Here is a 15,986-nt window from a genome sequence, read left to right as displayed (position 1 = left end):
AGCTTCCACAACAAGCAATGTCGCAGCGAGGGAAATGTGGCAAAGTTCAGGTGCAAAGAAATAAAGACGTGAAGATCTTCCAGATGCGGCACGCTTCTCCGGGGATGTGAGAAGTTCTCGGTTCGATGCGTGGACTGCAGCTGCGACAGCCTTCATAAACACAAATGCTCCCTTTTCAAGAATCCAAGGGAATTTATTGGTCTGAAGGCTGACACACAGAGGCAATCCAAAATGCTTCTGCCTCAATTAATGCAACAGAAGTAAGGCGCTTCTGGGCATGACCAATTATTTCAGGAGATTTGTGCCAAAATTGGCTACACCATCTGAACCACTAAAGGGTTTGATAAAAGCCGATACTCGTTGGGCAAGGGGAAAATAAACAAGCCAAAGAAGCTTTCACTATTTTCAAGAAACTCCTACTCCATGACACCAGGTTGGCCTACTTTGACCCTGGCAAAAGTACTGAACTTATTGTAGGTGCCATCCAGATGCAATAACAAGACTAAGATGGATGAGCACTGTTAGATTTGGGGGTCTCTACTAGGCACAGGTAGGTACTTGTGACAAATAGGGACCCTTGCCTCTAATCAGGATAAGGGGATTACACTCCTAAAATAACCCCTGCTCACCCTCTTGGTAGCTTGGCACGAGTAGACAGGCTTATCTCAGAGGCAGTGTATAAAGCATTTGTGACCACATACAGTAACCCAGTGACAACACTACAGATGGACACCACACAAGGTTTTATATAAAAAATAAGTATACTTTATGTAGATTTACCACAAGACCATAAACAACAAAAATACACAATGCTGTTACTTTAAGATGGTAGATTTAGCTTTGTTTAGTTCAATTCTTAAGATGCGACACTTTGCGTCAATGTACCTTACGATGCGTTGAGCTTCCACAACAAGCAATGTCGCAGCGAGGGAAATGTGACAAAGTTCAGGTGCAAAGAAATAAAGACGTGAAGATCTTCCAGATGAGGCACGCTTCTCCGGGGATGCGAGAAGTTCTCGGTTCGATGCGTGGACTGCAGCGGCGACACCCTTGTTCAGAAGTGTGACTGCAACAGCTCCAACTGCGACACTCTTCTCCCACGATGCGTGAAGCTTCCGCACAATGCGACAACTACAGCAGCGAAATCCTTGTACAGAAATGTGACGGCAGCAGCTCAGACGGCGGCGCGCTTCTCTGGGATGCGAGGCGCTTTCCTCGATGCGGTGCAATGTGACAGTTCCAGCGGCGAAACCCTTGTTCAGAAGTGCAACGGCAGCAACAGCGATGGCGACACACTTCTTCCTCGTTGCGAGACTCTTCTCTCGATGCGTTGCATTGCGACAACTACAGCGGCGACACCATTGTTCAGAAGTGCGACGGCAGGCAGCAGCGATGGCGACGCGCTTCCTCTTTGTTGCGGCATGCTTCTCTCGATGCGGTGCAGTGCGACAACTCCAGCGGCGACACCCTTGTTCAGAAGTACGACGGCAGCCGCAGCGACGGCAACACGCTTCGTTCTCGTTGAGTCGCGCTTCCAGCTCCTTGCGACACGCAGTCCCTCAGAAGGCCCAAAACAGCAGCAGGCACTTCCAAAAGAACTCTGGGGAGCTGGGGATTGAAGTCTGTTGTTCCTGAGACTTCAGCAGGAGGCAAGCTCTTTTCCAAGCCCTTGGAGATCCTTCACAAGTTGAAAGCAAAGTACATAAAGTTACTTTCTCCTTCCTTTGGCAGTAAGGCAACCACTGCAGGCCGATCCCCCAAGCAGCACTTCAGCTTGGGAATAATCGCTCCTCAGTTTCTTCAGGTTCCTCTCCTCAGTAAAGGTTTCTTCTTGTAGTCCAAAGTGATCTAATTTCATGGGATCAGGGTCCCAATATTTATACCCCAAAATCCTTTGTTCTCTGAGGGGAGAGGGGCCTTTGCCCAGTCCAAACCAGTTCTGAAGCACTCTGTTTACCAGACTTCTCCTTTCCTTTCACAGTGCAGGGCAGAAACATCAGACGCCCACAGAAGGTGGTGCAAGTATTGTGGAAGGCAAGTACAGTCCTGGAGCACTTTGTTGACAGGACTCCTTCTCTTCTTTCAGTGTGCAGGGCATTGACATCAGCCGCTCCCAAGGAGGTGAAGCCAGCATTGTGGAAGGCAGGCACAGCCCGATTCAAGGTTCAGGTGCAACTCCTCCCTCCCATCTAGATGCAGATTTCTCTATTCACCACTGGGCTGACATCCTGTCTGTTGGAATCCCCCAGCCCTGTCACTCACAAAACCAGACAAAGGTATACACAACCTAGCAGTGACAGGCTTTGGATAGTTAGACAAAAAAATACCTACTATCTAAAAGTGGTATTTTCAAACACAGAATGTTAAAGCCAACTTCACTAAAAGATGCATTTTATCATTCTGAGTCCAGGCATACTAAACTCGAATTTCTACCATGTTCTCTGAGTCAGTTAGGATTATAAAATGTCATAATTCTAACAGCCCATTCTGGCCTATGGAGAACAGGTAGCCTTGCAATAATGAAAAACGAAAATGGCTGTAATTCACTATTAGGACATGCCACACACCTCAGGGCTTGTCCTACCTTATACTTACAATGCACCCTGCCCTTGGGCCTACCATAGGGGTGACTGATATGAAGAAAAGGGAATGTTTAGGGATTGGCAAGTGGGTGCACTTGTCCAGTCAGCATGACAGTACCAGACTGCACGCAAGCTCTGCAATGGCAGATCTTAGACACATTTTACAAGGCTGCTTCTGTGGGTGGCACAGCCAGTGCTGCAGGCCCACCAGCAGCATTTGGATTTACACACCCTGGGCACACTCAGTGCACTGTATTAGGGTCTGACAAGTAAACCAAATAGCCAAACATGGAACCACTGATTAATACATCAATTTACAATAGGGAGCACTTGCACTGTGGCACTGGATAGCAGTGGCACAGTGCCCAAAGCATCTAACACCAGCAAAAATACATGAGGCAACAGCAAAAGTGGAAGGGAGACCCAGGTCTAACAAGCACCCATCGCATTTGCAAACAGGGCACTGACAGACACGCAGACCAGGTATGCCCAAAGAGAGCAGGAAGCATTGGCGATCAGTGTGCATGACCGCACCCTTATCAAGGAGGTATGTCAGCATATCCATCTATAGGTCTACAAGAGGGAGTTCTGGGACATGACAGACCACAAACTACTAGTTAACCTATATGCAAGGGCTTCACAACATACCCGCCGAGAATTGAGATGTATGTGGTTCAACTCCAGCAATACACCACCACAGTGACATACAGATCTGGGGTTAGTAGCCCTGCTGACTGCTTATGGAAACATCCGCCACCACTTAGGCCATGAGTGGCGGCTACTAGAAATGAAGCAGAAGATTTGATCCAACTCGTAATACGAGGGGCCTGTCCGAAGGGCATGTTGACAGGAGAGATAACAGATGCCTCCTTTGAAGATGAATTTACTCAAAAGGAAATGCAAGCAATGCGACCGCTTAAGTGGAAGGATTTTCTGCGAGAGGCACGCCTCTGGAACGCCAGAGACAAACTGATGCTCATGCAGATGCGGCAAGAGAGGGGATATCACCTCCAAGGGAGGGCTGCTGCTGAGTGAGTGCCATATAGTGATAGCAAACACACTTCATAGGAGGGTTGTCCAACTGGCACACGTAGGTCACCAGGGTATTGCCAAAATGAAATCCTGGCTAAGGGAGAGGCTGTGGTTCCCAGGGGGGATGAGGTGGTAGAAGGCTGAATACAAGCATACCACACCTGTCAGGTAATGGGCACCATCTACCCAGACCCTGTGAAAAGATCAAGAGCCATCTAGGATACCATAGGTCTGGACTTATGTAGCTTTCCAGACAGATGCTTGACACTAGTATTCATTGATTCAAAGTTTCCCGTAGCAAAGCTCACAGAATCAATAGCCCTGGGCAAGACACACCTGCTTCTACAGAAGGTGCTCTCCACGTTTGGGTTGCCTACTGAAGTCAAAATCGACAAAGTGCCTCAGTTCCAAGGATCTGAGTTCAGCGACAGCCTAAGCCAACTAGGAATCAAACAAAGGAAATAAACACCACAATGGTCAGAAGCCAAGGGTGAGGAAGACTGCTTTATGCACTCCTTCAAAAAAGCAATACGGGTCATAACATATCAAAGTGACTATTTAGAATGGAGCCCTCATCAGTTCTTGAGGCTATATCTCAACACGCCAAGCAGTACCACCCAGTGTTCCACTATGGCCCTTACTTTTTCAAAGAACATCACATGATTGCATTTTTACTGGACAGACATAGCGCCAATGACACCATCCTGACCCTGTAGCAGGGTTTCTGTACTCACACAGAACTGTGCACAGAGGAGTGGAACCTCGGCAAATTAGGGTGTCCCAAAACTTACCTTAGCAACCAACTCACCCCTTACCGAGCTAGCTACAGTGTCTCATTGGACATATCAAACTCCCAATGTTTAGACAAACCAGAACATGAACTTACAGTACCTCAGGGTACGTGGGACTCATGAACACTCTTTCGTTATATTATCATTACAAACCAGAACATGGAGTAAAGAAGACACATGTGCATTTGAAATGTTTATTTACTAATGCCGTCTTCTCAGGCGCAGTATCTTAGATAATACAAGTATACTTATTATCAGTATCAAAATTACCAGCATAGTTACTAAGACATAAAAAGCGAATGGTGACAGCATGTTAACATGCTGTAATGAATAAGAGTTAACAACACTTATATCTCACCCTCCCTAACACATATATTATATTATTAGCTAAGAAGGTCTCTTTGGGTTGTTTTAGGGCGGGCCCATACCTTAGTGTCCTAGCATGAAGGAATCACATCAGCATACACCAGCTCTCTCTGCATGTGCACCGCATCAAGTGTGTTAACAATTCTCGTGCAAAGCAATATCAATCCCGCCTCAAGCCCAAGTTGGCAAAGGCTGCACTTGTGTTATGACTATGAAGGCGTGGAGATCAGACCTCATAACAATTCCATATCGTGTTGCTCCTGAAACTTCAGCACTCTCCGTGCAGACATGGTTTAACAAACAAAACTGATATCAGAGCAATAACATATTATTCTCACATACACCACGGCAAACCACTAGGTTGAAAGCTAAGTCAACAATTAAGGGTCGTGTGCAGAAGTTGCAAGAAAGGAAAAATGGCGTTTAAATCTCAAATGTACCTATGCTAACTTAACACGATATAAGGATATATAGGAGCTATACAACACCCCCCCATGATCCGAGAACGGACTAAATAAGATAACAGAAGTGCCATCACATGAGAGCAGAATCCAATTATAAACGAGCATGAATAAAAATTCAATTATAAAAACTAATGCTAAAAAATAGCCCACAAGTATAATGTGGCTCAAGCAAATAGGCAAGAAAAAAAATGTCTTGACTAAAAGTCAATAAAATCAAGGAAATGCTATCAATCAGCATGTCAATTTGAGGCAGTGTCTATGATAAGACTGTATATGAAAAGTAAGCTGCAACAGCCTCCAGGAGGAAGTCACTGTCCTCATCCGAAAACAGTTCAGCCATCCAATTTAAAAGATGAAAGGAACATACGTGATCTTCCAGCACCGGATCCTCTATAACCATCAGAGGACAGCTCGGTGGGTTTTCAAGAAAACTTTGTTCCAAGAAATTTTGCGCTGCCGACAACACATCCCAGGGACCCATTAGTCCATGTGCCACCGCCAAGGCCATAATCCTTTCGTCAGAACAAACCAACTCGTGAGCAATGATAGGACTCATCAGTTGATCAAAATCGACGTCAGAAGATATTGGTCCGCAGAGACACAAATCAATGGCCCAAAGGAAATCACAGGTCAGGCAGCGAAATACAGGCTGGACACAGGTGAAATAGGAGAACCGAAAAGATAATCCAAACGCCGTGCTTAGAGTCGCCAACGGCAGTGTGCCATAATAATCAAGCATGCGGTTGCGAAACCGCGTCAGTAGCAGCTGTGCGTGGTCTTGCACAGGAAGGGCATCCATATTTAAAAAGGCAGAAAACCACCAATGCGCCAGCCGCTAATGCAAGTAAAAACGGGAACCCTCCAAATAAGGACGAAAAAATAGAATGGAAGAAGGCAGGGATGACTCCAAAAATCTTCTCAAAGGAAGTCACGAGACCACCGCTAACAACTTTAAAAAAATGCGCAAGGCCCGTTGTGGAGGATGCGTTAAAGATAGAACGGACCATGGCTCCGAAATGCAAAGGCAAATCAGTGTTTAAAAGAGCCTGAACCTCCGTACGGGTGTTAGCAATGTGAAGCACGAAAGTTTCACGGGCCGAGCTCAAGGCCACCTCTTTCTGGGACAATAGAGCTCTTATTCTAGCCATGCCGCTGAATTCTGCTCCCAAGGTCGGTATCTGTGGCCAAATGGAAGACTCCCTATGTTCACGTGTGGGAGGATAAAGAACATTTCTGCAGCAAATAACTCGCTCACTAACTGTTACTATGAAAGCTATACCTTTAATTAAACCACAACAGTTTTCATTATTGAGCATTAAATAACTACCATTCTCTAACAATTTAAACGTGGGGATGATAGCAGGAACTGGCGTGCCCTGTAAAACGCAAGCCATATTCGGTCGGTCCTTGTTACATGAACCGTGTAACTGTATGTGTCTGCACATTAAAGAATGATCTGGCGTCTCAGTACACTCATCCCCTGTTAGATAAACTTCTTGTTCATCCTTGAAACATCTGTATGTGTATGGGAGTGACCAGACCTCATGAAGAAAACCGCTACCCAAGGGTTCAAAACGACCTATTGGCACATATTTCATACAATTTGAAAACTTATATAAAGCAAAAGGCAGTGTTATTAAACCGTGGATAAGCCACGTAGCAGTAGTGGCTTCTGCCACAGAAAAAGGTAAAGATTCCAACCTTTCAATATGGAGCATAGAAAAGGAAGCATCACGCATTGAAAGCAAGCGTTGTTTATCTGTCAAATTAAACGGTGAAAATAAAGAGGAAACGTTCATGTATCCCCAGGGAACTTTACCCATTTTCAGAGTCTGAAGTGTCCATGCAAACTGCATGATTGACCGTAATTGATTTTGACCATGGTATAATACTGACACTTCATCATGCACAATATCAACAACAGACGACACAATATTATCTAATGTGTAAATTCTAGAGGAAAGCACGTTAATGCTATTGTCAACAACTGCAAGCACTTTCTCAAGATTCGCCTGATCAATAGCCCTAAGGCGTGAAGCAGCCTCAATCTGTGAGAGTTTCCAAATTTCATTGTAAACCCCATATAACCACCGTTTCGACCTGCCACTAGCTGGGCCCTTAATGAAATCATTCAAATCCACGTCTGCATTCAGTTTGGAAAGGTGATACTTAACCGCAGGTAAAGTTGAATGTTTCAGCCAAGCTTGACACAACTTGCCCACAGAGTAAGAGGTGACAGTATGACTCAAATCAAACCGGGGATCAGATCTAACAGTCTTAAAACCGTCAGTTATATTTAAAAATCTTTTTTGGCAAGAATCAGCACTACGGTGCCAAAGCAGCCAACCCTTGGGATTCATACTGGAAATGTTAAAGGAGGAATTAAGAAGCAGAGCCTGTATATCTTTAATGGACAATCGAGTAAAATTACTCCAATCCTCATATTCCTCCAACTCCGGGAAAGACGGGGTGTTTAACCTTTTAGATGTAGCCAATCCAAAGCATGTGGTCTGGGAAATGGTTTCATTTAAAAACAACATATGATTCGGGATGAGACATGCACGGTGCAAAGCCTCAGTGCCTCGTACCTGCCAGGCCCTCGAACCCCAAACCGATTTAAGGTCTATTGTTTCCTTCCATAACTCATAGCCCCCAGTAACTAATTGACCTAGGAAGGCCTTCGAATACAACAATTTTGTATCGGTAAGTCTAACCTTGGACAGTGGCTGTTTGTGAAATTTAAAATAAAAGGACTCGGGATTGGACTGGTTAAAGTCAGTGAAATAAGTATACTTTTTAAGAAACGTTTCTGAACTCCCTTGTGTAGGAGCTGGGCAATGTTCCCACTGAGTAAAATTAACAGCATCCCTTCGGGAAGATGTTTTGTGTAAGAAGTGATTGCCATAATGTTGGTAACAGAACAATTCACCATAATTAGCAGATTCTAAATATAAATCCTCAGCATCAAAAGCAGCATAGTATTTCAAATCAGAAAACAAACTTTCCACAGCATTAACATCCCAATCATCAGAACGAATGTTTTGTTTCACCACATCCCCCATATTAACTCTTAGTACATTAGGAACATTAACGACTTCCGTTGGGCCATGAATCTGAAAACGAACTGCATCCCACGCGATTCCATCCAGAACAGGCCATGCTGTGATGTTAACCAAAGTCAAGTCTCTTTTTAATCTGTGTGTAGAATGTGAAGAGGAAAGCGGGGCCAATGTCCCATTTAAATGAGTAATGCAAGTTCTCTCCTCGACATAGTGTCCATTCATAATCCGAAAAAAATAAAACACAAAACCAATTGACATAAAAAGGTAAACCGAAAAAAGGACCAGCCAAATGTATATCCAAGGAGGAATCAAAAAATGTTTTTTAAACAGGCTAGCATATACCGCAATTTTAGAGGGTTTTTTCGAGGCAAGGGAAGCAGAGTCAAATGAAAATCTGGATTCCGTGGCTAAACGAGCTTGCAGGTCAGGCATGGACAAATCAGTGGGGTATGTATAGTCTGTCTCATCAAGGTTAGTTCCTGGTAAATTATTCAATAATGGACTGGAAACAGTAGGTAATTCGATGGCCACCTCAGGTTCATTATTAGAAGCAGTGGGCATAATTGAATTTCTCACAATGGAAGGACAGGAAACAGCTGGTGTCATGCTAAGAAGAATCGGCCACTCTGTGTATCTTGACATTGTCAATAGAAATAAACCTGTTTTCCTTACGACCTGGAAGTGGTGGTAAAATGACTGTTCTTGTGCCCTTCACTCCAAGCACTGGGACTGGAGCTCGATAGGAGGGACCAAACTCTTTCTTGCTGTCGATCTTCTCCCGAACCAGTTCTCCAACTTGGGGTAGCCAGCCAACTACCGGGATCTGCAACGCATCATCCGATGTGGAGGGCAAATGTTCCTTTGCAAGACTGTCTCTGGTCTTTTGTAGATTCTGTAAAACATTGCAATGTTCATCTGCGTCAAAGGAAGTGGCGCGAACCACAGAGTCTAGACCGTCAAGGTCAGGGACGTACATCTTGATGCCAAAGAGCATTTCGTATGGGGTCCGCCCACCCAGAGACCTTCTAGGGAGATTATTAAGAGCACGCTGCACGCCATAGAGGTGAGCCAGCCAGTTTCTGCCAGTGCCTATAACTCGGGCTGTCAAAGATTGCTTTAAATCACGGTTCATTCGTTCAACTACACTATTACCCTCAGGTCTGTAGGGTGACGAAAACTTGACTTGGACCCCCATCGAAGTCATGGCATCCTTATACGCCTTAGAGGCGAAAGCCGGACCCTGATCCGAATGGAAGGTACCACAGGCAAAAATCCCTATAAAGATACGCAAATCTCTAATGACAGTCCGTGAATCAGCGCTGCGATGTGGCCATACCCACACAAAGCGTGTGCATGAGTCAACTGCTACTAAGATGTACTTATACGCAGTATCAGATGAAAAAGGACCGCAGTGATCTAAATAAACACAGCCTAGTGGTTTATTAGAAATGTACAACTGAGTCTGTGGCGGACGCGTAGCAGTTGAAGGTTTAATCTGCTGGCATATGTCACAAAGAAGGACATAATCACGCGTCTGTTTGTACAGTCCCCGCCACCAGAAACGTTGTTGTAGTTGCGTTACAGTGGCCGAGACGCCCGCATGCGCAGACGCCACACCTTCATGAGCCGCTGTAATCAAGTCTGTTCTGCGATCCGAGTTGGGAATCAGCCGTTCCCCAACATCAGGAATTGTCACAAAAGGAACCTTTTCGGGACTTAAGTGGTATTTATACTTCGAAGGGAATCCCGCAGGATGTTTACTTCCCTTCTCAGAGGCAGCAATCGCTGCCAAGATGTCGCTATCAATCTTGGTTTTAGACCTAGTAACTGCTGCAACTAAGTATGTAGATACTGCTGATTTCGCTGCTTCATCAGCAAGCGAGTTGCCAACAGCGTGAACTCCTACGCGCTGATGACCGAGGGTATGAATCACATAAACGAGTGGCAACATAGCCTTAAGCTCTGCCACTCGAACCCAGATCATTTTATGTTTTATTGTGCTACCCTTGGAATCATGTTAATCATTTTGAATCCAAAAGAACAAGTTTTCATTGTAAGACTGGACACAGTAGTAAGAATCACTTACAATTAGAGTAGTAACACTTGGATCTGCGTACTCCAAAGCTAGTAAGAGAGCACGAAGCTCTGCCAATTGTGCGGTGCAATCGCCCAGGGGCAACGTGTGCACTTCCCTGGAAACGAACTCATCATTCAACATAGCACCGACTACAATTGCGCATGCGGAAACGTAGGCATGTTTAGAGCCATGCGCAACCTGCGCCGACCCATCAGTGTAAATGATGCAATGGAAGTCCTCCAAAGGTCGCATAGCCAGAGGAGCAGGATGAACGAATTCATACTGCAAGTACTCCTGCGACCGTAAGGAAGCGTCAAAAATAAACATGACATCCGTGGATGACAATGACGCTGCCCACTGAATCCACCGAGGGTGCAAAGCCTTTGAATTCGGTACACTGGCTTTCGTGACTGCCTCCAAGTGAGGACAGGGTGTTACCACTAGCATGCGTTTCCCCTGAGACAGTGCTCGTTCCTTTAGAATAGCCATCTGTACAGCAGTTAAAACCTTTTCTACTGTGGGAAACCGCATCTCAGCCGAAGTGTACAAGTGTGACTTGTAAGCAATAGGTACTGTGTCACCTTCATTAAAAGTGAGGTATGTGAAACCCACCGTCCCAGGAATTATTCTTAATACCAGGTTGGTGTGGTTATCACGAGTCAGTAAATATTTAGAAGCGAGCAGATCAGCCTGCAAGGATTGCAAAATGGCTGAATGCTCAGGCAGCCAGCATGATTTTGAGAAAGTTGGTTGTATCAAAGCATACAGAGGCTTGATACGCTGGGCATAATCCGGAATGTAAGTTCTGCCGAAATTCAAAAAGCCCAGTAAAGACTGTAATTTTTTCAGAGTTGTTGGAGCGCGTAATTGTGCGCACTTCTCTAAGAAGTGAGGAGCCAAACCTCTACCTTCATTGTTGAGCTCATAGCCCAAAAACAACACTGTGTGTTCTGCAATGTGCGATTTTGCAAAATTAAATTTGTATCCCATGTCTGCAAAGTTACAAATTATGGAATTCACTCGACACAGATGCATCCAAATTTCGTCGACTGTGAGATAAATATCATCCACATAAGAACATGCATCCGGATCGATTCCCTCCAATAGTGTGACTATTCTGGAGGTGAAGACCCCAGGACTATTTTTGTAGCCCATTGGGAGTCGCCGGAAGCATTTTTGCACCCCAGCGGACGTAAAACTTGTCCATTGGGAGCTAAAGCCATCCAGTCTGTGGGCATAAAAACCATTGGAAATGTCAAGCGTTGTCTTGAAACGCTTACGCACTAGACTATCCACTAGGGCAGAGCCGTGAGTATTCTGTACTGCACAGTTACGGCAATGCGAGTTCAAATGCCGGTAATCCAATACCAAACGATATGATCCGTCAGGTTTGGTCACAGTAAAAAGGGGATTATTCATTGGTGACACACACGTTTCAATAACTCCTTGATATTCCAATTGTTCAAGGATTTCTGCGACGGCCGCTTTAGCTTCACGCCGTATGGGATATTGAGGCTGAGGCTGCGGCTCAGACCGCAAAGGAATTTCGTGGCATGGGGATAATTTGTCCCAACCACATTGGTTGCGGTAGAGAGCCGGTGCAAGAGCCCGAGCCCACTCTTCTGCAAAATGCTGCGCATGCTCAGTCGAGACAGTGTGCGCGAAACTGGGAAGGATTACCTCCTCCCCTCGCGGCGCTGCGAGCACAAAAGGTGGGGGCCAGTCAGCCTCGGAAAGCAAAATGTCGTACGTAGACGAAAGGTTCTCCCAAAACACCCCTCTGACAGTACGCTGTATGTCACCTTCAATTAACAGGACAATTTCAAAAAGTCTTTCAGGGGGTGCTAATCTCGTATCAGCTGTTTCTATGACAACAAACACTTCAGTCGCTGTCACCCTCAGTAGTGGACGGAGCGCCTCTCTGACTATGGTAATCTCCGCCGCGCTGTCCAGCAAGGTCAGAGCCCACGTCAGATTCCGAAGCCGCGTTCTCACTATCTGTGGCATATCTATGCGCTGTTAAGGCCGCGACTTTCTTCTTCGCAAACTGCGGACGCTTAGGCGTAGAATCCTCCTGCTTCACTGCGCCGTCCGTCTGGCGGGACTGACCACGTCCTTGCTGGCCACCACGTCCACGTCCACCCCCTCCTCCACCACCGGTCTTCTGGGCCGATGTTTCCTGAAAGGAACGAGGAGAGCGTTGATCAGAACCCTGAAAACGATCAGGTGATTTAATCATCGCGCGATCGCGCAAATCATAAACTCTGTCTGCCGGCGCAGGAGCTTGTATAGCAGGAACAGAATCCTGAGTTTGCCTAGTCTGTTTCCCCTGTGTCTGTTTTTTAGGCCAATTCTGTTTTTTGGACTTTGGCTGGACATCTGTCACTGCAGATTGTCCCTGAGGTTGTTTTTTATCCTTCACTGGAAAATATTTCAGACCTCTACTTGTGCGGCCAATTGTCTTATATGCGGCCACCACAATCTTTGCTAACTGGCGGGGTTTGTCGGCATCGGGTAGAGCAGTCAAAGCATTCGACACCTGAAAGTTAACTGCATCTCCTTTAACATTGGAGAGAATGAGATCACTTACAATCTCAAATGAACCACACAGGCGCATACCCAATTCAACCGCTGCCTCCGGACCGTGATCATTCTGAACACGTCTAATGATTTCAGGCAGGGCATTCATAGACGGGGTGCCGAAGCACCTCGTATAAACTGCCGCAAAAGTTTTTCCCCAGCTTTCACAGTCAACAAGTTCAGGAGTTATATCCTTCGGTAGAGTAATCGTTAACATTCGATGTTTATCAGCAGGAGTAGAATTCGGAAAAACCGCCTCCAGTTGATCAAACTTCTCTGCTAGCCAGAATGGGAAGTCATCGTTGTCAACTGGACGCGCACCAAAAACCGAATTAACCATCACTGGATTGAGACGCATTCCGCCTCGTTCCATGGGAGCGGCCGCACCCCCCTGGGGACCACCAGGAAGATGTCGACCGATGTATTGCACTAAAGCACGAATCACGGAAATGGAAACAACATGTAGCCTGCGAATTTCTGCTAGGGTACAAGCCCCGTGATTCGGGTGCGGGGTAAAGCCACCCAACGCAGGCCAATTTGTACCTGGAATTGAGAGTGGACCTAACCTCGCAGCGGACAAAGAGTGGGGGAGGGCGCCATCAAACCAAACTCGATGCTGCCAATGATCAATAGGTATCTCCAATGCCCTGTACGGCGTATATTCAGCCGGGACATCCGAGGCGGTGTAGGAGTGGAACAAACCAGAATTAGCGTCCACAGCCGGAAACGTAACCCAAGAGTAAAACAACTCGTAAGGAAACGCCGGATCTGCACATACCACGAAAATCACAGCCATCCCATCTACTGGGACTTGGTACGTCTGAAGATGGTTGCGTACCGCTACGCGACTATGCTGCGCAATAGCCACCGCCGCCATGACAACACTGGAAACAAGAAAACACAAAGAATACTTTGTAGCACAACTGGGTAGTAACTCAAAGAAACCGTTTAAGAAAGAATCAAGCTTGAATAAAGACCTATTTCAAAAAATAGGTAGGTTTCACCGACACCCCGTTTTCCGGAAACGGATGTGAAGGGGTTAAGGCATGAACGATAAACTACTCGAGTGTCATGATATAAGACCACCGAAACCGTTGGGCGCCATGTAGCAGGGTTTCTGTACTCACACAGAACTGTGCACAGAGGAGTGGAACCTCGGCAAATTAGGGTGTCCCAAAACTTACCTTAGCAACCAACTCACCCCTTACCGAGCTAGCTACAGTGTCTCATTGGACATATCAAACTCCCAATGTTTAGACAAACCAGAACATGAACTTACAGTACCTCAGGGTACGTGGGACTCATGAACACTCTTTCGTTATATTATCATTACAAACCAGAACATGGAGTAAAGAAGACACATGTGCATTTGAAATGTTTATTTACTAATGCCGTCTTCTCAGGCGCAGTATCTTAGATAATACAAGTATACTTATTATCAGTATCAAAATTACCAGCATAGTTACTAAGACATAAAAAGCGAATGGTGACAGCATGTTAACATGCTGTAATGAATAAGAGTTAACAACACTTATATCTCACCCTCCCTAACACATATATTATATTATTAGCTAAGAAGGTCTCTTTGGGTTGTTTTAGGGCGGGCCCATACCTTAGTGTCCTAGCATGAAGGAATCACATCAGCATACACCAGCTCTCTCTGCATGTGCACCGCATCAAGTGTGTTAACAATTCTCGTGCAAAGCAATATCAATCCCGCCTCAAGCCCAAGTTGGCAAAGGCTGCACTTGTGTTATGACTATGAAGGCGTGGAGATCAGACCTCATAACAATTCCATATCGTGTTGCTCCTGAAACTTCAGCACTCTCCGTGCAGACATGGTTTAACAAACAAAACTGATATCAGAGCAATAACATATTATTCTCACATACACCACGGCAAACCACTAGGTTGAAAGCTAAGTCAACAATTAAGGGTCGTGTGCAGAAGTTGCAAGAAAGGAAAAATGGCGTTTAAATCTCAAATGTACCTATGCTAACTTAACACGATATAAGGATATATAGGAGCTATACAACAACCCAACAAGGGTGCAAGCACATGAATAAACTGGCAAGCCGAAATCAGAGCGCCAAGTACTCCACAATCATTTTTAACCAACACCTAGGGTGGAAATGTTGGACACTATTCGAGAGAGGTCTGTGGACAGTTGATGAAATCAACACAGTTGTTAACAAAGGACTCATAATATGTCATGGTTTAGGATGAAGAAGCAGCAGATGACCGGGAGGGAGAAACAATTAATCGAATGGACGTCCCATTCCCTAAAGTGGCACCCAACCTGACACTGCGCCATCCCCGGAAGGCACACATACCCAGCAGTCCTAGTGGTAAAGAGTAGAACCGGAGCCAAGCAAGGGAGAAAGGCCGTTTATTGAAAGGTCCCAAGCCCCAAAGCCAAACATGCAACCTGCGACAACATCCAATCCCTAGCCACATTTCCCTAGATTATGTATGTTGCACTCACCAAAATACCAATAACCCCAAAGATTACAAAGACCATGCATAAAGTGGGAAGTAGCAACCTATTGTACCCCCACTTAAGGGGACATCGCATGAGCGCACACAGCTGTGTGCAGCCGAGGAGATAAATAACAGGGAGATGGACTTATGTGTCCTCAGTCATTATTGCGTGCAGTGCAGCAGGCAGGCCTAGCACTACATGCAGAGTAACTGCTGTGAGACAAAGGGTGTTTTCTAGATTTGAGGAGATATTGCCTGAGGTCAGCACTTTCTATTGAAGAAGCTGAGTCTGCCTAGAAGCCTGCCTGCTGAGAGAATGAATGAGTGGGTGTCTGGCTCTGCAGGAGGAGAGACTGTTCAGGGGGAGAAGCCCAGTAGTCCCCAGTCATTGGGCACGAACAGAGAGAGTGAGTGACAACCAGGGAGCGAAGCCAGGAGGAGCCTATGTGTGGAGGGGTCCCATGTTGCCCTAGGCTTTTGTTGTTGTTGCTATAAAGCACTTTAAGACTTCTAACAAACTCTAACCATTATGCCTGACTAGCAGTCAGCCA

Source organism: Lissotriton helveticus, chromosome 5_1 (assembly GCF_964261635.1).
Source record: "Lissotriton helveticus chromosome 5_1, aLisHel1.1, whole genome shotgun sequence".
In the NCBI taxonomy this organism is placed as follows: domain Eukaryota; kingdom Metazoa; phylum Chordata; class Amphibia; order Caudata; family Salamandridae; genus Lissotriton; species Lissotriton helveticus.
Note: the sequence above shows the minus strand (reverse complement) of the source record.